The following is a 24,793-nucleotide window of genomic DNA, read 5'->3' as shown; positions in this document are numbered from 1 at the left end:
CTGAAAGCTTCAAGATGAAAAGCCTGAGTTCACTATTTTCAAAGGGTAGACAAATATTCAGTGTGTAGCATGGATTTATTTCATAGCATTTTCTCCTCAAATGGACTTTCGTAACACGATGAGATGCCAAGTAGGTCAACTTTCTTTTACTTCCATTATGGGCTCATTCTCTTTCTACAGCTTAAGGCTAATGTGTAACAAATCACATCTGTTGCAAATTTAAGATTCTTTTCCCAAGTCCATTTCCATTTAAATGGGTCATATATCTGTCAGTTTTCTATTACAAATGGGAAAAAAAGTGCTGAACTTACTGTACATGCTATCACTGATTACTGGATGCTGAGTAATAATCCAGAATAGCATCTGGTTATATTAAGTGCTGAGAAGCCTGACAACATAGCCAGTAAGACAGTTAAACTAAGTAGTCCTAGGGCAGAAATGACGACCTATTTTTTATACACGTACATTCTTTGCCCATGTGCCTAGCATCTTTGCCTGTGCCAAAAAGGTGCTGAAAAGCAATGCCTGAAAAAAGGCAAAATGTGAGAAATAGCCTAAAATCCAATAAAGATGGCAGGTATGGGGGACCAACATAACAAGGTGTAAATTGTAGCAGGCACCAATCTGCTTTTTTATTTTACACACAGGGTCACAACAGCAAAGCGAAATGAGAGCAAGTTACACCAACTTGCAAATTTAACCAATAAAGTAGTGGTGTAAGTTACATATTGCCTCTGAATATGGTCCCTTACTGCCTCTTGCCCTTCTCAAGTTTGCTTCCTTCACCCTTCCTAATTTCTGGGAGGGAGGGAGGGAGGGAGGATCAGTGATTCAGAAGCATGCAGGAGACCTCAGCAAATGTGTTAGGCAGTAAAGAAAGTATTCTATAGCAGGGAGCACTTGTGATTTCCTTCAGGTCTCTTTCCTTCACTCAATAAATCTGACAAAGTGGCTAAAGAAAGAAATAGAGCCATAAAAATGTAAGGAGTTTGTCCAGAAGAAGTCCTCTAGGTGTCAGATGTAAACTATCATTGGTTGAGGACAAAATAAGAAACCTTTGTTGTGTTAATACTTGTGAAATATAGAATAGCACTGCAACCATAAAGAGACATTTTGTCTCAAGTAGTCCTGAAATTTCCTAATATGTGTATTATGTGTATTTTAAGACCCAAAGGTCTTAAAAACAAAAATAAAACACTATTGGGAAGCAGATAAAAATACCCAGAAGACAATGTGGTTTAAAAGGAGATATAATTTCATACTATAATAACTTGACATTACCTAAAAATCTTTAGTATTGTTGGATTAGAGACGACAAATCATGAAAAGTAGTTAGGATGTGTTGAAGAAAAAAAAAGTCATGCCTGACAAACACAATTTGATAGAATTATAAAGTTAATGGGTTTGGGACATCTATGTAAATATATGGACATTCTTGAAACTCATTTAATCACACTTAAAAATTATTTACCTGGATTGAAACTGGACCATAGAAATATATTGAATTGGTGGGATATGTCCAATCTGTTGGGACCTAACCCATGGGGGTTAGGTCCAGAAACTTTGTTAGAGAACTGGAGAGCACATTAATTAAATTCACAAGTGGTAATATACCAAAGAGAACAGAGAAAAGTCAACAAGGGATATTTGAAGGGGTTAGAAATATGGTCTAGTATTGGCAAAATGAAACTCAATTTGGAATAATGCGAATATAAAGAAAATATCCAAACATCGCAGTTCTGACAGTTCTATTTTCCACTGATTGATTAATCCTAGATGTTCCCTCCAACAAGACCTGGAACTACAACCATCTTTCAGTGTAGTGTTGTTTTGTTAGAGGCAGTGACCCTTTTTGCTTCATTGTGAAGATGGGATCCCCCTTCCTCAGGGTTTTCATAGGGCACTAGAGCTGCTTGGAAAATGCCACTGTAGCTTCAAATCCATGTGTCTTCCCTCCCACAAGGGAATGGGAGAGGGGAAATGTTCCCTTTACCATTGTAGCATGTGCTAAACTAATCAATTTGGAAGGTCAGCATGCCTGTTAGCTAGGCAGAGGACAAGATTTGGCCTCTTGTTTCAATGAGGCTTCCTGAAAAAAAATCACAGATTCCACTGTGCTGCAGAACTTTCTATTACTCAGATGTACAGTCATGCTGTAGTTTACTGAATACCTTGTAATCTCAAATATATATATATATAATTTTATGTAGATTAGCATCTTCTGACTCCTTTAATAAACCCTCTTACATTTTAAGGGAGTATGAAACATTAACACCACAAAATATTAATGCTGTCTAATGCCATTTGGTAATCCTTTGTTCTAATAGGCAGTTTTTTTCCCCCCTCAATCTAGGTAAGAGCCAAGAAGCATTTTGATAATGAATATTTTCCAACAAGGCATCGTGTTCTGGGTGCAATTTTTATTTATATTATAGAGTTATTAAGAAGTACCACTATTTAGAAATGTAACACAAAAAGGTTTGGGGAGATTTTCAAAGGTACAGAGGAAAATTATGGACAGTCACTAAATAAAATACGAAATACGAAAAGAATTCTCCCCCATTATTAGACACTAAATTTATGAGAACACATCCCAACTGGATGTGGAAAATTTCAGCTTGAACAGTTAGTCCAAGTTAAAGGGCCTTATAATAGAAAATGTTGAGCAACCTTAATAACAGCAATACCAGTCCCATACAGAAAGAATGGCAAACCCAAAACAGAGTTTATTTCTCAATAAGGGCCCGATTGTGTTCCCACTGAAATCAATAGCAATGCTCCTGTTGACCTGGATAGCAGCAGGATTAGGTTCTGGAAGCACCAGTGCATTTTTCCATACGAGGATAAATTAGACCCTCATTTAGTGTTATTTACTTACCCTTGTCACTCAACTCCTATATTAGGAAGCATTTTCATCCCCTGTCAGGCAAAGTATTGTCTAGAAGCCTAATGATGCCACCTCCTCAGCATCATTAGGTTACTTGATGGAGGATATGATTTATGTATGTTGTAGAAGCGTTTACTCCAGGGGACCTTTTTAAAGCAGCAAGAGCAAAATTTTGTTCCATGGTAAATAGAACAGTAATGATAGGCTATTTGTTCTGGGTGGCTGATGTTTGATTTCCTGGAGATAGAGACATTTGGCTTTTGATCTGTTGTCATTACATGCTTTTGTGATTAAAGGAATTAACAACTGACTAGCGTAGGGCACTACTGCATTAGCAAACGCTGCTTAGTTGTGCTGTTGAACCTAGCGTGCAGATTTCAGATAATTTCACCTTTCAGCATCGCAAGAACACATTTCCTGGCTCCAACCAAGAGTAAATTTAAATATACAACTTAAAGATGTAATAATTAGAATCAAAATGTAAAAATTACTTATTGGCTCAACTTTGCTCAAGGAAGAACTTCTGAACCCACTGTTTTCTTGATTCCATGGACATACAGTGAGATGCTGTAGGGGGCTCTTTGAACTTTGAAACATTCAAAAACCAGTCGGAGAACACTTCAATCTCTCTGGTCACGCGATTTCAGACCTAAAGGTCTCAATATTACAACAAAAAGACTTCAAAAACAGACTCCAACGAGAGACTGCTGAATTGGAATTAATTTGCAAACTGGATACAATTATCTTAGGCTTGAATAGAGACTGGGAGTGGATGGGTCATTACACAAAGTAAAACTATTTCCCTATGTTTATTCCATCCCCCCCTCACCCCCCCCCCCCGCCACTGTTCCTCAGACATTCTTGTCAACTGCTGGAAATGGCCCACCTTGATTATCGCTACAAAAGGTTTTCTCCCCCCTCGCCGCCCCCCCCCCCCCGCTCTCCTGCTGGTATTAGCTCATCTTAAGTGATCACTCTCCTTACAGTGTGTATGATAACACCCATTGTTTCATGTTCTCTGTGTATATAAATCTCCCCACTGTATTTTCCACTGAATGCATCCGATGAAGTGAGCTGTAGCTCACGAAAGCTTATGCTCAAATAAATGTGTTAGTCTCTAAACATGCCACAAGTACTCCTTTTGTTTTTGTGAATACAGACTAACACGACTGCTACTCTGAAACCTTTGAAATTTCACTCAGCCAAACAAAGTTAGTCCTTTGCCAAAAACTTCAGTAGAATATATGTACACACATTCATTCTCAAGTCTTGCTGTTGAGGAATGCTAACAACACAGCCAGAAAGGCAACAGAATGGCAATGTCCTGTGAATCTGAAGAATAGGGGAGAGGGATTGTTAACTAGTTATGCACAAGATAACTGACTGAAGATTTTTCTCATTTCCACCTCTGCACGACAGATGATCCCCCACGTCTACTATACACTGACTCAACTAAACTAGAATGCAACATGTCTTAATTCTCATTAGCTTAAATGATGCAAGACTACACTCTGAGGATATTTCCCGCAAGGTGCGGAGTGCCCTCAGCGGCTTGCCAAGCAGGAAGAGATACCTAGACATTGAATTCAATGGGTGTGAGGGCTACTGAACTCTTCTCCTTTTTGGTTCACGCCACTGACTAGAGCAGGGCCGGGCAAACTTTTTGGCTTGAGGGCCACATCAGAGTTCTGAAATTGTATGGAGGGCTGGTGAGGGGAGGCTGTGCCTCCCCAAACAGCCAGGCATGGCCCATCCCCGCCCCATAACCGACCCTCTCCCCCCCCCCCCCCCGGGACTCCTGCCCCATCCAACCCACCCTGTTCCCTGATGGGCCCCCCGGAGACCCTTGCCTCCTCCACCCCCCCCTACTCTCAGTCCCCTGACTGCCCCTAACCACCCCATTCAACCACCCCCTCCTTCCTGACTGCCCCCCCTGGGATGACTGCCCCATCCAACCACCCCTTCTCCCTGACCGCTCCCAGACCCCCTCCCCTAATCCCTCCCTCCTTCTTGGCTTCCCCCCACCGGGACCCCTGCCCCATCCACCCGCCCACCCCCCCCCCCCCCGCTCTCTGTCCACCTCCCACCACCCCATCCAACCCTCCTCTCCTTCCTGACTGCCTCCCCGGACCCCTGCGTCCATTCAACCCCCATTCCCTGCCCTTTAACCGGCTCAACTCCTATCCATGCCTCTGTGACTACTGCTCCCCTCCGAACTCCCCTGTCCCCTCCAGAGACCCCCATCCCTAATCATCCCCTGGAACCCACCCCGCCACTCCCTGTCCTGACCCCTATCCACACCCCTGCCCGCTGGCAGGCCCCCCGGGACTCCCACGCCCTATCCAACTCCCCCCTCCCCCGGAGACCCTCTGCCCCTTATCCAACCCCTCGGCCCCATCCTGGGACCCTGAACACATCGCTCAAAGCAGCGTGTTGGATCCAGGCATGCTCATCTGCCTGAGCACACAGACCCGCCCCCCGGAGCGCTGCTTCACCAAGTTGTATCTGAATTCATGTTTTATTGGGTCGCGTTATATCGGGGTAGAGGTGTATATATCCCACCTTCTCTCCCACCAAATGAAGTTTTTTGCTTTTCCTGTTGGCTGTGGAGAAGCAGGTAAACAAAAACAGTATCCCCTGGTATGAATATTAGTCTATGTGACAAGGTGTTTGGAAAAAGAAAAAAGTTTGGACCTGTAGGTGGGGCCTAAAACACTTTTGTGGAATGTATTTATTTTCCTATACAACGAAGAAAACTATGGCCTAACCTGAGTACAGCAAAGCTTCCCTCAGCTAAAGTAGGAGTGAGCTACAGATTATATCATCTCCCCTTTTTCTTCCCTAAACTTTGCCTGTCAAGGAATGTCACCCTCAGCCTTCTTCCCAGGGAACCCTCCTCACTACCTCTTGATGCCGATTCATTCCCCAACTCATCACAGTGCATCTGTCTTGTGGGGGATGGATTAATTCTCCAAAGTTGCCCAAGGTTACCACCCTGCAAAACCTTGCACTCAGGGCTGAAGATAGTGCTTTTTCCACCAGCCAGAGGGATAGGTTTCCTCTTCCCCCCCCCAATTTGGCCAACTCATTATTCATTACAAGCCCATAAATATGTTGGATTTTTTTCTTAAAGCCCCATCAGCTAGAGAATCTCAGCTTTCATTAGAAGAGTTCCTTGGTGCAAAGACAAGACCAAAATTAATTAAAAAAAACAACTTGATTTTTAAGCCAATCGTGATTTTTTATGGTCCGACTGGTGAATTTCCAACACTTAGCGTTAGCAGCGCTGAGTCCCAAGTCTCCAGTCACTACTGGGGCTACATTGTGCAGTAAAAAGACACAGGGACATAGTTCCTGCCCAAAAGAGTTTACAGTCTCTGTGCAAGAACTTTGGACACAGTATAGGACTCTATGACAGTGCTCAAGGACACAGTCATCATATGTACCTTCCAGTAGAATTACTAGAAAATAATCTACATTTAAGACATTAACCAGTAAAGGAGGAAATTTATTCTCTGCCTAAGAGATAGTAATTTAAAAATAAATAAGACAATACAACTCCTTGGCAGTCTCTTAAATTACTTTTCACTCTGAAGAGATTCTTCTCTTACCATATATATATATATATTTTTAAAATAGAAACTTAAAAAAAAAAATACCTAGGTTAAGGAGAAAAGGCTTTGCCCTAACAACTTCTAGTGCTGCATCTCAGTAGCGCAGGACAAAATAGTACCTTGGTTGTTCTGATTATGAAGGACTGGTGTTTAGTTGTAGCTTTGTGATGATTGCATAGCATGTATGTACGTACTATATTACAAGTAGCTTAATGTGCACTGAACAAACAACAAAAATAGGAGCATTTTCCATACTCACTAAGGCTTACTGCAAAAACATGCAAGGCAGCCTATATTCCACCAGGACTTGGATAAACAAGCAGGGTGACTTTTCACAGTACTTTACATATAAAATATTCCAACTACTACAAGCCAACCAACCATTACTTATAGAAAAGCATGTTGAGTTTGGAGCCGGTGTGGTTGAGAAAAGATTCTAATATATTGTTTGTGAACTGATGCAGTCCATAAAAAGACAAAGCGCATTTCAAAATTGGTAGTCACTGAAGCTAGACAATACATGGCTAACCCAAAGTTATAAATCCGTTTGCTAAGAAAAAAGCAGTGGTGAAAAACAGCAGAGTGTGGGGATCCGGGAAGGAGACAATAAGAAAGAGTTCAATGGGCATTTTCCCTTAACTGCCCCCTACAACAAAGATCTTATAAAAACTGTTAGTGGTATGTTTGCCAGAAGAGGTGAAAAAACCCTCAGATAAGAAACCTCTGAAGGATGTCCCTGAAACATCTATCCTAGCCTCTTTATTCAAGCCTTATAAGTGAACTCCAGGTAGCAACATGACAACATCCAATAAAAGGATTATTCAAAGTCTTCATTCTGCTCCTAGTGAGGTCACCTGGAATTTAGTTATAGATTTAATTGTAGAAATTTAAAGCGCCAAACAGCTGATCACAACTTCAGTGATTTGCAACATTCTTATCGGACGAGTGGAGAGATTCATGAGAAATACTTAGGGTGGGCTTTTCAAAAGCACTCAGCATCAGCTCAAGTCTACTTCTATTGAAGTCAGTGGGAGTTCCCACCGGATTTCAACGGTAGTTTAATTAGGCCAGCAACGAGTGCTTTGCAAATCCAAAACTGAGCTAGCCTGACAACAGCATTGTAAAATATTTTATTCTGATTTTGCTGCATTTTGGCAATTCACCATCCCCTTGTCATTTTATTTTGCCAGCATCAGTTTGTAATTGTTTCAACCACTTCATGAGTTATTTACATTTCAATCAGCAAGATTTAAGTCAGTGGATTTGTGACCCCCTACCCAAAAAAGGGATAAAAAAGGACTATAATCACCACAACCATGCTAAGTCCATTTCACTAAAGTTGTTTCATGTTTGAAGTGTATTTTATATTGCCTCAGAATGAATCACTAGTGCACTTGCCCTGTGGCACTGAAAGTGCAGATTTAAAGTTGTCTATACCTGTGGGAATAAGCACATTTGATCTTACAGATCAGTATAGTGGGCTGAGGATAGATAACGAGACACAGTGAATTAATGACACAGCCCTAAAGCAATCCCAGAAATGTTGCAGAAGCCACTGACATAGGCATCCTAACGGGCAATTCACAAGCATCATCAGCATACCAAATAGAAGCAAGAGACTATTCTACAGATGGGAAGTCATTTTATTTAGTTCCAAACCACCTGAAAAATGTGGGCTTAGAGGTTTGACACTAACATGAGCAATATTAGGTTTGCACCCTGCTCTGAGGGATTCTGATCACTACTGTTAGTAGTAATTGTTGCCTGGCATATAAATCCATTTTTTTCAGATGGCCGTCATCAACATTATGCCCCTAACAAAGTGGGGGTGAATGTGTCTATACTGGAACAAAAAAATCTTGTTAACTATTTGATTTTCAATTTGCAGAACTTGTATCATTCTGAGGTTTGATTCGGAATAGTTAAGGAATTAAGTTATCAATTCAAAGATAGTAAAAGACCATGACATCAAGTCCCACAATGCTGTACCAGGAAAGGGACAGGTCTTTAGAGGTACTCAGCACCACCACAAAATCCTCAGAAGGGACCCAAGCCAAAACCAGCTCACAGCACCAGGTAGCTGACAGCATAGTTCCTCCCCTGCAGCAGCCGTGATGTCCTAACAGTTGCTTTGAGGAGACACCTGGCTAATTAAATGCAGAATCCCTAGTTCCAGTGTTTGTACCATGTGAAAGAAGCTCAGAAAACAGACTTTGGTATAAACCTCCAAATGGTGAACTCTAACTTTGCAGTAGTTGTGGTCTGGAGCCCTTTGGTGTACTGGTGCAAGGACACTCTTTTGTGCACTAGTATCATCTTTGGGTCAATAAAATATCACTCTCAGTGGACAGTATACTAAACTTGGGGAAGACTGAACATGGACAATATTAAGTTTACTGTCTATATTGTTGGTGTCGTGTGTGTGTGTGTATACACACACACACACTAAAAAAACCAATATATATCTAAAAGGGACATATTGTGAAGGGACTTACGAGGTCAAAGTGCAACCCTCAACTATAAGCTAGTGAATGTAACCATGTCACCCATAGTAACCTGGAAAAGGGTCTATCTTCAAATCAATAACTCCAGAGTGGCTACATCTATACCAGGTGTAGCAATGGGCACAGTATGACAAATCAGTTTTGCATACAACATACACATATAACACCATCCTATAACTTCAAATGTGGGACCTTTTCTAATTCTAATCAATAGCTAAATTGTATGGTAAATTACTGTTTTAAAAACAGTAAAAACCACTTGTTGAATTCAGGTATGGGGTCTGTAACACCGCACCCTAATTAAGACTCATTTAACTAAGATTATCTTTGCCTGTGTTCAATCCAGGTGAGAATGTGTTCAGTCATTTGGCAGTTATCCACTCAGTATGTCACCTTGAAGACAATCCTTACAATAAATGCTGCAATGCACTTCCTCTAACAAAAGCAAGAAAGAGTCCTGTGGCACCTTATAGACTAACAGACGTATTGGAGCATAAACTTTTGTGGGTGAATACCCACTTCGTCAGATGCATGTACTGGAAATTTCCAGAGGCAGGTATAAATATGCAAGCAAGAATCAGGCTAGGGATAATGAGGTTAGCTCAATCAGGGAGGAGGAGGCCCTCTTCTAGCTGGTGAGGTGTGAACACCAAGGGAGGAGAAACTGCTTTTGTAGTTGGCTAGCCATTCACAGTCCTTGTTTAATCCTGAGCTGATGGTGTCAAATTTGCAAATGAACTGAAGCTCAGCAGTTTCTCTTTGAAGTCTGCTCCTGAAGTTTTTTTTGTTGCAGGATGGCTACCTTTAAATTGGCAATTGTGTGTCCAGGGAGATTGAAGTGTTTTCCTGTAGGTTTTTGTATATTGCCATTCCTAATATCTGATGTGTGTCCATTTATCCTTTGATGTAAGGACTGTCCAGTTTGGCTGATGTGGGCCAAAGGGGCATTGCTGGCACATGATGGCATATATTACATTGGTGGACATGAAGGTGAATGAACTGGTGATGGTGGGGCTGATCTGGTTAGGTCCTTTGATGGTGTTGCTGGTGTAGATATGTGGGCAGAGTTTTTTTTTTAGTCTTCCCAAAGCTTGAGATCTGGCAACAAACATTACACACTCATAAGTAAGGTGGCAGCCATTTTTGATGCTTTTGTGAAGGCCTGCAAAAATCTGGGGACTTATACCTCTGGGTTTTACCTGTATCTTAGCAAGCAATGTAGAAAAAAGTGTAAAAACATTTTGGAGCACTGACACTAGGATCAAAAATGGTATAGATAATTTCAAACATCAGTATAACAATGTGTTTAGGTTCACTGCATCTATACCAGGTTTTGCCCCAATGTCATTTAAGAGAGCTATGAAATAAACCTCCATAAATCAGTTTAATGGAAATTCCAGTCAGCAACTGCTCTAACTTATAATCAATAATGGGTTACATAAGTTAATGGAAATCCATTTTGTACTGGATGACTTATTTTCCTTTTATACAGAAAAAAAGGAATATAGTTTTTCATATTTCCACAAAGGATTGGAATTTAGATGTAGGCACCAACTCTAGATTGCTTCTTAAACTGTTTTCCCTTGATAGCTGGCTAACTATCATCCAAGTCTCAGAGGTACCAAACAAGTGGGAAATATTTGTAGTGTCAGAATGGAGCACTGATTGCTCCTGGCATAGGTGGTCTTTTCCTAAACTTTCTATGGGCAATTTGTTGTTCTCCCTAAAAACACTGTTCAGCATTGATGTGACAACACTGCATTTTGCCTCATTTCTCAAGGGTGTGTCTTAGGATGGATAATTATTCTGTTTTGTACTTTATGAAACTGTTTTGATATAGAAGCAATTATACAGGAATTATTAAATCGGTCTGCTCAGTGACCCCAAACTCCAAGAGAGTGGTCTCTGCAGCAGCACTTGTGAGAAGGGACCCAACTATCCACAGGAATAGACCCTTTTGTCAATCACCATCAGGAGTGGGCAGACATCAGTGCGTGTGAAGAGAAATACCAGACACTTGTGGAGAAAGGGAGGGAAGAGGAGGAAAGGAGTAGATCTCTTAGAAGCTTTGAGAAATGAAATACAAAGAACTATCAAGGACTTTGGTGGGGGTGGGGAGGGCAGGAGGAGGGAAATCAATCAAGACTGCAGGGAGGGAGTCGATACTGAATTTTTGTCCGAGAGCCCATCTGAATATTGTTATATCCCTGCTGAGATTTGTAGGATCCCAAAAGACTGAGTGTTTTGGAGGGAGAAAGAAGGGTTTTAGCAGCTGAAGAACTACTATCAGATCACTTGATCATAGCTCCAAAGTAGGAAGGGTTTGGACTCCTACCATTTGAGTTTCAAGAGCAGGAAAGTGGGTTGTGGAAAACAGGTTGCGGAAAGCAATTATACAGGCAGGGTTCCCGGGTGCAAATTGTGGGTGCTGACAAAATGCCTTCTCCTCTCCCCCCCCCCCCCCCCCCGCAATCCCCCCAAACAATGTACCATCTGACATCGTTGACCATTTCCCTCAATGAAGTTCGGCCCCGTTATTGGCAGCAGGTATTTTTGCCATGGTCATGGGTAGATGAAGGCCATGTGTATTATGAGCCTGAATCATCTAATCTAACAGTAATACAGGGAACTTTAAAATACTAAGAGCTGGTGTGCTTTGCTGGAGCATTACTATCTTTTTTTTATAGTCACTAGCTGTGCAATGTCTGTTTAATGTAAAGCATTGGGAATCATGAAAAGCTGTATAAAACTAACCCCACAGGAATTCAAGCATTAGAAGAGCCTGATCAGCAATTTCAGCAGCTCTCAAGAGACTTGCTTCTTCATTTTCAAGCACAGTAGTTTATATTATTCATCTTACTCCATTTGGGGGTGGGGGAGAAAGTGTATCCCATATCATCGCACCCATGCATAGCAAATAGAATTAAACCAAGGGGCACCAGAGATGACTTCTCACTCATTCCCCGGCAGCAATGATGATCAATTTGGCTGACCCAAGTCCAACTACTGTATATATAATTGTCATAAAAATCATCCTGTGCTTTTCAGCTCTGCAGATTTTGCTGTTCTCAGAAAAATGTGATCCATCATTCAACAGCAACCCTTAATCTATGGTTGAAGTTAAGCACATAGGACAAATATATTTAATGGCTTGTCAAGAGCTAACTGTAGCATGGTATCCTCTAACTAGCACTGTCATTTCCTAAAGCAGCAGAGTAATTGTTCCAAAAATATCTTAGAGGCAAAACTTACTTAAGGAGTGGGAGAAAAAGTTTCATATTTAAGGCCTCAATTGCAACTGCTAGCCATACACCTCCCAAAAGGTTTGGGCAGAGAGATGCACTGCTCTAGGAAGCTCTTACAGGTAGCGTGTCTAGGAGAGGCACAATTATTTCAGGACTTCATCTCCTATGATGAGGAAAGGGAAGGGGTAATATTCATCTTTCCTAGCCTCCCCTCCACAGACACAGCAATTGTGCTCTAGGCTGATTTATAACCCCACCCCTCCCTCTCTTCCCCAGGACTTTGAGCTCATAGAGGGCAAGGATTGGGTTTATGTTTGGCCCTTTAACAGGGACACAAGAGGGTGGTCTCCTTGTGCCTTTTCTTGCCCCTTGTGAGAAAATGAATTATTCTGAGAATTAAGTGTTTCCACTGTATTTAAGAATGTCAAACCAGGCACAATCTGATTCTAAAAATCAATGTATAAAGGGATTAGCCAAGTGCTTTTAGGCCCAGTCTAACAAATAATTTATAAGCAATTCAGTCAGATGATCCCCATATGTTATAGCCTGTCATGTTGTGTCTACCTCCTTTTGCAGCAAGAAAGGTAAGTTCTTGCTGTATGTAAGTGATTGTGACAGGTGTCCTTTGTATGAAACAAATAGAAAAATGTCAATGGTCATTTCACAAGAGGGTTGGAAGACTTGTGGATAGCATAAAGTAAACCAGAGCTGCTTATTAACATTCATAAAGATCCAATAAGTAAGTTAATCACATGTATAACCAATGCAGCCTGACACAAAACTTGTGTCCTCATAAGCCCATATGCTTACTAATAGCTCCTAAATGATATATTTCTGTAGTTAAGTACAATATCACACACAGAGGCTTCAGTGTAAGAAGCTCCCAAGTTCAAAGGTAACTTTGGTACTGGTGTATCTGGCTTTAAAAACAAAACAAAAAAAACCACACACACAGATTAGCATGTATGGTTAGTTACACATTAGGAGGCACAGACTGGTCTAGTGCAGCAAGTTAGCATCTGAACCAGACTCTAGAACTCTAGAAAACTGGTTCTGGATGTGCCAGGGACTGTGGCCCTGGAGATAACCTACTCTTAATCTTCAAAATGAAGGTAACGTTTCTATGGTATTTTGAAAATGCGAAGTGTTAAGGACATTTGTGAACCAGTAGATTCTCACCCAGGGACTTTGGTAGACCAATGTGATTTTACCTTCTGGCTAAGCCCCAAATTCCACAATGGCAAATGTTACCATTGCCTGGTGGGCCAAGATGACCTGACTCCAACAAAAGTTGTGTGTGGCAGGGGTTGCGGAGGAAAGATGTCAGAAAGAATGTAGGAGTACTTAGAAAAAGGATATTTTGATTATCATTATCTACACCTAAAGTCTTCAGCCCCATAAACTCTCTTACCTCTAAGGTAAATCCAAAATTTCCTAGATAAGTAGGTCCCAATCTTTGCCCAACTCCTCCCCACCCCTGACCAGGTGATTTTCTCTCTTCCTGCCCTTTTCTTGAACTGTTTCCCCCTTTCACATTCCTTCATCATTGCAGTCTTCTTGGGTGTTGGCTCTCCCATCTCTCTGCCCTTGGAATGAGCTGGATCTGGCTTAGAGACCTCAGACCCCTCCTACTCCCTAGCTGCCTCTGAGAGGAGTGATAAATTGGAGTCTGCTGTCTTTTCCTCCCCTCTCCACCATTACAGTTCACTGTCACAACATATACAGGACAGTAACAGAAATGTAATTTCAACAAGTGAGAGACAAAATGGTTGTGCAATAGAATAACATTTTTCTGGTAGATTAACACTTGTTTTTAAACTATATTTTTTAAGTTAGGTAATCAGGTCATCTATTAATGTAACACATGGGCTTTTGAAAATAACAGGGCACAAATCATAGTTATACAGATACAAAGAGGAAATTGACGGATTAAGACCAAAGAACATTTTGAAGTCTTATATCCTCAAAAGACAGTAATGTGTTTTATTAATGATAGTTAATACTTTATCAAACCCCATATGGGATGGATTGTTTTCCCATTTTGCCAGCTCAAGGACTGATACAAGAGGATCTCTCTGTCCAGGGCTAATTGGGAAGTGAACTATACTGAGGCACAGCTTCTCATTAACGGCTTATCTTCACAGCAAAATTAGTCATCGCAACCGCACTAAAACTCAAGTGTGATGGTGCCTTTAATTCACATTAGCTGGGCCTATCAGGGGGTACAGACAAAGTCCAGTGAGCACAATCTATCTTCTCTCTACCGAGTGGACGTAGGCTGCCACCACACTAAGGCCATTAGTCCTCCAGTGGTTTCTCACAAATTCTCCCCATGTGCCCAGGAAGGACAATTGTAGCTCCTATAATTAACTGGGAAAGAATTAATAGAATGGCTCCATTTACTGCAGCATTAAGAACAAAGGGGAACTAGGTTAGTTGAACAAAGGGTAGCTAGACCAGCTGGAGAGGAGTAACATAAGCAGAGGTAATCAAATTAACTCTGCAATGAAGACATGGCCTTAATGTGAGTGTAAGGCACTTTTGTAAAAGGGTATTTAGGCAAATGAGAATCAGGCTCAATGTATTTTTAAGTCACTTTATAGTTTTAAAAATCAGGTGATTTAGGACTTGATCTTAATTTTTTGACAGTGCTACTCATGAACCAGTCTCTCTCTCCCTGTATGCCAAGCACCAGTTCTCCTCTGTCTTTTCTGTCATCGAGGCTTCCCTCACTCCCCTCCCAGGACTCTGCTTCAGCTATAGCGTCTCAGTCTTAGAGCTGTCTGGAAAACAGAATTTCTCATGGGATGCAAATCCTGATTTTTTTATCCCTATCCAGGGGTAAAGAGCCACTATAATCAAATAGTTTCACGAGAGAACATTTTTAAAAATCTATTTGGAACCAAAATGAACAATATTTTTGACCAAGAGTTTTCTTGTCAAATTTAATTTTTTTGGGGGGGTGGGGGGGGTGGGGGAGTAAACCAGCTCTACTCAACCATTTGTACGCTACCTGTGAACCTAATTTTAAAAAGCAATGAACATTCAGCTCTTGGAGGAGTAAGTGCTGATGAAGAATTTACAGGGTCTATTATTTCAAGATGGGTGAGGCAAAGAATTTTCTCTTATGTGCTGTCTGAAAAAAGATGCATAGACACCTCTACTGCAAGGTCAGTTATTCAAATATACTTATTAAACTTTGAATTATAATACAACCCTCCTTGTCATAGCAGAAAGAGTAATCCTTGGTTAATTAGGGAAGCTGCCATCAGCACGATTTCACTTTGTTGCAGTGAGATGGGAATTTATATTAAAAAGAATAATTTTTCCTAGGTGCAGAGAAAATGAAACAGGTTTAGAGAACCAGTTTGACAAAAGAATTCCCAGATGTCTAAAAAGTAGTGAAGCATAAAAAAAGCACTAATATGTACTCTGAACAAACAATATCATACTCCGTGCTGAAATCTACAGATACCTGAGGCGATATCTAAAAGCTTCATAAATACTTACCAAAAAAGGCACTTACATATGCTTTCCCCAGCTAACAACAGGTTGCACTATAGTGACTTTTCATTTTAAATTTCAAAAAGCTCTGTGTTGAACAACCATGCTGGATACATTTCAAATGCATTTTTGAGAGGGGATGGGAATGTATTTAAACTCATTAAAAACCTGAATGCAGAGATTTAAACCACAGATAAAGATTAGAATCATTCCAGACTGGGATAAGATTTAAAACAAAAACCCACAAACCAGATAGACTACAGAGAAACCACCTTAAGAGGAATACTATGTCTGGCCACAACATATGTAAAGCATTTTCCTTGTGAGGACCACTGGTTGTTAAATTATAAATCCCTTGAATAAATTTGGTATTACCTGACATGCTATTATGCTGTAAAAAATGATTTTTTTCCTGATACCACAACATTCCATCACAGTGTAACAAGTTTGTTGATGAGCTCACTTTGAAGTTTAGGCTTAGATCTCGCCAGATCAAGAGATCTGGCATCACTGCTGATAATATACAAAGGATATTTCAAAGTGTATAGGTCTGTAATAATCAATTAGTCTGAGGATGTCAGCATTATCCCACAGAAGGGCTGCTGGAAATTTTTAACACTTATTAAATGTTGCTTGAAATAGGAAAACAGTATGTGTCTAGAGTTATTGAAACAAGTCTGGCAACTGCCCTGAAAAGAATTTAGATAGGATGGTATGCTTACTGAACATACAGGGAATACTCAGTGCCTTTGTTTGATAGGATTTATCTTCTTGCCATTGAAAACAGCATTGCAACGTGCAATTTTCAAATTGCACAACCTTGAGAAGGTAAAAAAGTCTTGAAACATTTTGCTACTTAAGAGCATGTCACATATGATGTTTATAAACCAGCACATAGCTTATTTCTTTTGCTGAAGGGAATGAGCATCCAGCTGCAGCCTAGAAGAGAGAGAGATCAAGTAAGGTATTGAATTGTTCAGATTGGTACAAGGAAGAATAAATAAAAGTGATGTGATAAAGTTACACAAAGGAAAGTTTCCGATAACTATCAGAAAAGATTTCCAAAAAAGAGGTCTATTCAATAGAAGTGGTGAAAATGCCATCCAGTAATGTGATGGTCCAAACACTGGAAAATATATTGAAGGGGACAACACTACACTGACAGGGAGACAGACTAGAATGTTCCTCTCTCCTAATAAGTTCTCACTCTCATTTTGTATGGACCCAATTTTGTCATCTTTTATTCATTTCAAGTAGCATCTTAACATGACTCAGAGACGTGGAGAAATTCTGAAAGCCTTTATGAGAGTTCTATATAAACAAGTGAAGAATCAGGATTTTGGTAATGTAAGGAGGAACTCCAAAGGTATTCTAGTAGTTGAGATTTTTACACAAGGAACTTTCAGAAATAGATCACAGCTAGTGTCTGAGCCAGCTCTGGAACTAGCCATACAACTGGCACATTCATCTGAGCTGGGAAGAGTGAAAGTTACACAGCAAGAAAGTAGTTGCTGTATAATTTTGACAAACTTTTAGTGAAGAATAGGCCATACAGAGCTCGGGAAGTACTACCAAAAATAGTTCTGTAAATATCCTTTCAAATTTTTAAACAAGTTCACTTTGAATGTATTTACACACCTTGTGTGTTCACATTAAGAAAAAGGGGTGTTCCATGCATGTATTTGTTGAAGGAGGTTGTGGAATAGTGTTTCCTATAATACAAGAGGATAAGGAAACCTGTAATGCACCCCAACCAGAGCCAGGAGATGACAACGACGACATCATCATCCTGGGCTCACACATTATGCCCACAAACTTCTCAACCAACATGAAGCAGTTTGTGGCACCACATGGCTCTACAAGCAGCATTAAAATGCACGGATATATATGACCCACCTTAGCTGCAAGTTTGGCAGCAATGTTTCAATTGGGACTGCATCTCCTGAATGGGATGGACCACCATGAGTAACAGTATAACACCAGTGTTCCACATTAGCTACATGTTTGAGTCCACATAACCAACATTTTGACTTTTTTATAAGCTATTTAAAGTCCCAATCTATCCAGCTACACACTCAGGCTGGCAGAAGAGTCTGTCCTATCCTGGGGACTTGCTTTTTGCCCCACCACCCCCACAAACATGATACAGTTCTGCAGTGATCTGGAAACCTACTTTTGCTGTCTCAGACTCAAAGAATACTTTCAAGATAACATTGAACAGCACACTGCTACACAGATACCCTCCCACCAACAGCACAAGAAGAAGAACTCCACATGGACTTCTCCTGAGGGTCAAAAAGACAGTCTGGACCTATACGTAGAATGCTTCCGCTGACGTGCCCAGGCTGAAATAGTGGAAAAACAACATCCTTTGCCTCATAACCTAAGTCGTGCAGAACGCAATGCCATCCACAGCCTCAGAAACAACCCTGACATTATAATCAAAGAGGCTGATAAAGGAGGTGCTGTCATCATGAACAGGTTTGACTACCAAAAGGAGACTGCCAGACAACTCTCCAATACCAAATTCTACAGGCCACTTTCCTCAGATCCCACTGAGGAATATACTAAGAAACTACACCATCTACTCAGGACACTCCCTACACTAACACAGGAACAAATCAACATACCCTTAGAGCCCCGACTGGGGTTATTCTATCTACTACCCAAGATCCACAAACCTGGAAAACCCGGATGCCCCATCATCTCGGGCAGTGGCACTCTCACTGAAGGACTGTCTGGATATGTGAACTCTTTACTCAGACCCATGACACCACTGATTTCCTGAGAAAACTACAATGCATTGGTGATCTTCCAGAAAACACCATCCTAGCCACCATGGATGTAGAGGCTGTCTACACAAACATCCCCCCCCCCCCACAGATTGAATACAAGCTGTCAGGAACAGTATCCCTGATGATGCCACAGCATAACTGGTTGCTGAGCTCTGGGACTTTATCCTCACACACAGTTATTTCATTTGGTGACAATATATACCTCCAGACCAGTGGCACAGTTATGAGCACCCACATGGCCCCACAATATGCCAACATTTTTAGGGCTGACCTAGAACAACGCTTCCTCAGCTCTCGTCCACTCACTCCCCTTTTCTACACTTCACTGATGACATCTTCATCATCTGGACCCATGGGAAGGAAACCCTGGAAGAATTCCACCAGCTTCCACACCATCATCAACCTCAGCCTGGACCAATCTACACAGGAGGTCCACGTCCTAGACACCACGATGCAAATAAGTGATTGTCACTTTAACACCACCCTATACCGAAAACCCACCGACCACTATGCCTACCTTCATGCCTCCAGCTTCCATCCTGTGCACCCCACACAATCCATTGTCTACAGCCAAGCGCTGAGGTACAACCGCATTTGTTCCAACCCCTCAGACAGAGACCAACACCTACAAGATCTTCACCAAGCATTCTCAAAACTACGTACCCTCACAAGAAAATAAGGAAACAGATCAACAGAACCAGACGTGTACCCAGAAGCCTTCTGCTGCAAGACAAGCCCAAGAAAAAAAACCAACAGAACCCCACTGTCCATCAGATACAGTCCTCAGCTAAAACCTCTCCAATGCACCATCAGCGATCTACAACCCATCCTGGACAATGATCCCTCACTTTCACACACCTTGGGAGGCAGGTCTGTCCTCATTCACAGACAACCCGCCAACCTGAAGAATAGTCTCACCAACAATGACACACTGCACCATAGTAACTAACTCAGGAACCAATCCGCGCAAAAACCTTGATGCCAACTCTGCCCACATATCTACACCAGTGACACCATCAAAGGACCTAACCAGATCAGCCACACCATCACCGGTTCATTGACCTGCATGTCCATCAATATAATATATGCCATCATGTGCCAGCAATGCCCCTCTGCTATTTACATTGGCCAAACTGGACAGTCCCTATGTCAAAGGATAAATGGACACACATCAGATATTAGGAATGGCAATATACAAAAACCTACAGGAAAACACTTCAATCTCCCTGGACACACAATAGCCGATTTAAAGGTAGCCATCCTGCAACAACAACAACAAAAAAAAAAAACTTCAGGAGCAGACTTCAAAGAGAAACTGCTGAGCTTCAGTTCATTTGCAAATTTGACACCATCAGCTCAGGATTAAACAAGGACTGTGAATGGCTAGCCAACTACAAAAGCAGTTTCTCCTCCCTTGGTGTTCACACCTCAACAGCTAGAAGAGGGCCTCCTCCTCCCTGATTGAGCTAACCTCATTATCCCTAGCCTGATTCTTGCTTGCATATTTATACCCGCCTCTGGAAATTTCCAGTACATGCATCTGACGAAGTGGGTATTCACCCACAAAAGTTTATGCTCCAATACGTCTGTTAGTCTATAAGGTGCCACAGGACTCTTCGCCGCTTTTAAAGTCCTAAATAATATACCAGGCTACATGAGATACACTCCTGTGAAAACGATCTTGTTTCCAGTCCCTGGAATACTTTCCAAAATCAGTTTAGGGCCCATATCTACAGAACTTGTACCCTAAAGCAGCCCACCAAAGCTCTGATTTGGTTATCAGGTATAATATTAGGTTTCAGAGTAACAGCCGTGTTAGTCTGTATTCGCAAAAAGAAAAGGAGTACTTGTGGTACCTGAGAGACTAACCAATTTATTTGAGCATAAGCTTTCGTGAGCTACAGCTCACTTCATCGGATGCATACTACAAAAGGTTCTCTCTCCCCTCACCCCACTCTCCTGCTGGTAATAGCTTATGTAAAGTTTACATCACCTTTTGTAGTGATAAACACCCATTTTTTCATGGTTTGTGTGTATAAAAACATCTTCTGTATTTTCCACAGTATGCATCCGATGAAATGAGCTGTAGCTCACAAAAGCTTATGCTCAAATAAATTGGTTAGTCTCTAAGGTGCCACAAGTACTCCTTTTCTTTTTACTTGAACCATGTAATCCTCTCTATCAGTGTTATCTTCAGTTAGGCAAAAAGATCAGTCTTCAAGAAAAATACATTTAGAAGTGTCTTGAGTTCTCATATCTGAGCTTGTCCAGGAGAACACACCACTTAGATCTAAAATAGTGTCACACAGTAGGATTCTCTCCACCAGCCCTTTCCTGTGTCACCTTTGTCATTGCTTCTGAACCCTTACCTTAAGCTCACTATATGAACAGAAATAGTTTCTATTTATATAAAGGGCATCCTACCTTTCTGTTGGCAGGGGCACCCATGCCTCAGTTTCCCCTCACTGGTCCACAGACTCTGCTGGTAGAATGACTTAATCCTCTAGGGAAACAAATCTCTAGAGCATACAACAGGCCAGATAGAAATATCTTCTCATATTGGATCCATAAACAGTCTTTTGCTCTTTGATTACAGGGTTCCCACTTTTCCAAAAGGCACTACTGAGATGCAGTGGCCATTTACTTGAAATGTCCATTTCATTTTTCCCCTCATGGTTTTTTTAGCCAAGGTCAGTTAAACCAAAGGAAAGGCAAAACAACAGACTTTGCTGTATATTTTGATTCAGCAGTTCTTCCCCCACACTAGGATTGCAGTAGACCCTCCTGTAGGGCATTCAGACTTATGTTGCCTCCCAGAAAAGGAAACTGCTCACACCTGTTGTCTCTCCAAACTAGAAAGAGAAGGAACATGACAATTTATGTTCCTCCCCGAGCAAAAGCCAAAGCTGTTTAATTCTGTCTCACCTGCTTTCTGAGCCCAGATGTAAACTCTTTCTTTAATTAGCTAGCACAGCAGGCCCTCTATCTCTCTCTCTTTGTAGGGGATTAACCACTTCCCTGCCTTATCCAGTATGGTGTATGATCACCCCCAACACATTCTCTTTCTCAGTAAAATAAGATTGCAGCACAGTGACCACATTCTGAACATTGTCTTAAGTTTCCATTTGCTTTCATGCCTTTTAAACTGAGCATATTTTGATTTTAACCACAGAGACAGAAATAAGCCAATACAAGAACTCACATTTCAGAAGACATTCATCAGATAAAAAGTGTTTCCTTCTTCTTGTATGTTTATAAGATTCTGTGGGGTCTTGGAGTGGTGCTCTGTTCTGTAGAGACTTTGGTCTGTATCCACAAAGGGACTTAGGTGTTGTGATGATGACAGCTGGTGTAAATTGCCATAGCTCCATTAACTTCAGTTGATCTATGCTAATTTATAGCAGCTGAAGGTTTTTCCAGGATCTGTCTTTGAAAGCAAAACCTGAGAACCTCACTGCTCTGGTTCAAAAGTATCCTTTATTCACACACCTCTACCCCAAATAAAGTAACAATACAATCTACCACTCGGATCTAGCACTAAGCCCATCTCTCATCTGCGGAAAACAAGAACTTGTAGAGAACTTCCCATCATCTGTAAAGCTATTTACGGTAAGCTAAAGGCTGTAGATCAATGTCAATATCAAACAGAATCCTTCTGTGGGTAAGAAAATGGTGAACACACAAACAGTGCCTACTGCGATTGGAATTCAGAGCAGGTGAGATATAACAAATGGGAGCTTAAAAACCCATCAAAAATGTAAAAAAATTAAGCCACTAATATTTCACATAGTGGAATTCATTTGTAAATACAAAGGGCATTTGCAAAACAATTTCAGAGGCTTCACAATTTCCTTAAATTTCTCTAACTAGTCATGGTGGATTAGAGTAGATAGTATAGAAAAAAAGAGGAGTTTATAAACCATGCTTTGACTAGAAAAAGCAAGAAGTGTTATTATTAATGGATGTTTTAGTGTCAAAACATTAGACAAATCACGGTATTTATTCCCCATCCATCACAGCCTTTAAATGAGTACCTTCAAGACAAAATGTGTCATTAAACATTTAACACTATACTATATATCAAATTACCTCTGTAAAACAAGAGAACAATCTTATGCAAAGATGGATGGAGAAATTCTAGAGAAGGTTTTTGAAGATTATGAAAGACTGATAATTTCCTGCAATATCCGAAATGAACTCTGCTGAATTAAGTTAAACCTTATTGAATTAGTTTTAACATACTTGGAGTTTTTTGTACTAAACTTGCAATTATATGTGTGTTATTGTGGAAATGTACGTATTTCTACGGGAAGGATAAATAGGGGAACAGCAGGTTGTAACACCTCCACAGAAGCCATTCTCTTTCCCCGAAAGGTATGCATATACTAGTTTAAACTGAGGGACCAGCATACAAGAAATGTTTTTTTGGACAAATAGCTTAGTTTTAAATTAGCTCATGGCCTTCCTTCTGAACCAGGAAACAGGTAGGATCCCTGTCCCCAGTCCTTAGGGTAGGGTTGGAGAGATTGAGCCTGCCAGAATCCGTGTTAGGGTTGGGGTTAATTCTGATAAGCTTATTAGCATGTGTGGAGATTCTTTTGTTGTTTTTAATGTGTTCTCTGTAATATTATTTTGTTTTTGTTTTTTACCTTAAGAATAGTAGGATTGCGTAGGAAGTGCTGCATGATAACTCAGAACTGTTGACTGTCACACTTAATCTGTCTCTCAAGAGAAAGCACAAAGGTGTCTTTGGACAACCTGTTTGTGCTGGAAAATACACAGTGAAGGCAGGAACCTGTGCATCCTGGGAACATCCACATCTCTCTTCATTGTGATGGGGGTCTCCTCCCAGAACTGGAATGGCTGAGGAGCTGGAAGCTGAGAATAAGTGCCCTTGCTGAATCACCAAAGGGAAATACAGGTGCAGTTGCCCTGAATTGTGACAATAACGATTTGTGGTTTTCCTTTTTCTATTGTTATATAAAGTCAACCTTGTGTTAGAAGCAGTGTACGTGAGCAATGCAGAACTGGAAAGAGAAAAGGTTTGAAACTGACTGAAGAATCAAGGGCAGGCACCAGCGTTTGATTTTGGCTGAAGAAAACAATGTAAAATTTTAGTGTTAAAGGTGTATCAAAAGTGATTAACTTAATGTAAATGGGCCATGTTCTCAGCTTCTGTATACCAGCCAAGGATCTGACTCCTATACTGGGAAATTTGGTATTGCAAATGTATGTATACTCTAATATTTATCATTTGTATTGTGATAGCATCTACTGGCCCCAAGTAGGGATCAGGGCCTCATTGTGCTAGGTGCTGTGCAAACAGAGATCAGAATGTCCCTGCTCCAAAACTCTTGCAATGTAAGTATAAGATGAGAGACATCAGGTAGATACAACAAACAGATGGGGGAGCACAAGGTAACAGTAGGAGGGTACTGGTCACTATGATAAGCCGTGGTCATAGCACGCCAACTGCCTAACCACTGTCCTCTGCCACCATAGCTTCCATTAAAACTTCCTACAGAATTATTGTGCTATGCTTACTATGGCATGGGGATGAAACGCTCCATGGCAGTGCCACAGCTCTGCTTTAGGTACTGTTCATGCTGTATCACTCTGTCACCGTTGGGTGAAACATGGCAACTGTTTAACTGTGCACAGCAACACTACACGGCAGCTTAGGGAAAGATGTGAACTCTGTTGCAGCTGCAGGTGGAATTAAATAACACTTAGCACTTACATAAAGCTTTATGTTTGCAATGTGCACTATAAATAAAAGGTTTTACTTTTGGATTTCAGATACAGTAAGCACAGTCCAGCTGCCCAGGTTAAGATATGTTTTGGATGCTGGCACCTTGTGTAGAACCCTAACTGCAACACAATGGGCATGTACGTTGAAATGTGTAAGATCTTTAGCTGTTCCCTACTTCCTGCTGCAGTAGTGGCATTCAGATGTTTGTTCCTTTCCAATCTACCAAACAGTTTGTGTCAGTTTACATTTTTAAGGCTAGAAACCTACTATTCTTTAGGGAGAAAAAAAAAAACCAAACTGGAGATTATCCATTCTGGATCCCAAAGCCAGCTCTGTTACCAAAAGCCCTCCTAAAGTAACTCAGTGACTGAAGCTAATGAATTTATAGTGAGGAAACTGAAGGCAGAATTTAGTCCTTCCTTTTATGGCCCGTGTAAAGATTCTAATATTATTAGAAATGACCGCAAATCAAAATCTTATGACTGAACAGAG

The 24,793-nt window shown here is 41.0% G+C and overlaps 1 pseudogene; it reads right to left on the bottom strand.

The window, feature by feature from the left end:
* The window catches only part of LOC102934337, a 156,986-nt pseudogene extending 135,082 nt beyond the window's left edge, over positions 1 to 21,904 (bottom strand).
* Between the last annotated feature and the right edge of the window lie 2,889 nt (positions 21,905 to 24,793).

This window comes from Chelonia mydas, chromosome 8 (assembly GCF_015237465.2).
Source record: "Chelonia mydas isolate rCheMyd1 chromosome 8, rCheMyd1.pri.v2, whole genome shotgun sequence".
In the NCBI taxonomy this organism is placed as follows: Eukaryota; Metazoa; Chordata; order Testudines; family Cheloniidae; genus Chelonia; species Chelonia mydas.
This window is presented reverse-complemented; position numbering and strand designations above follow the sequence as displayed.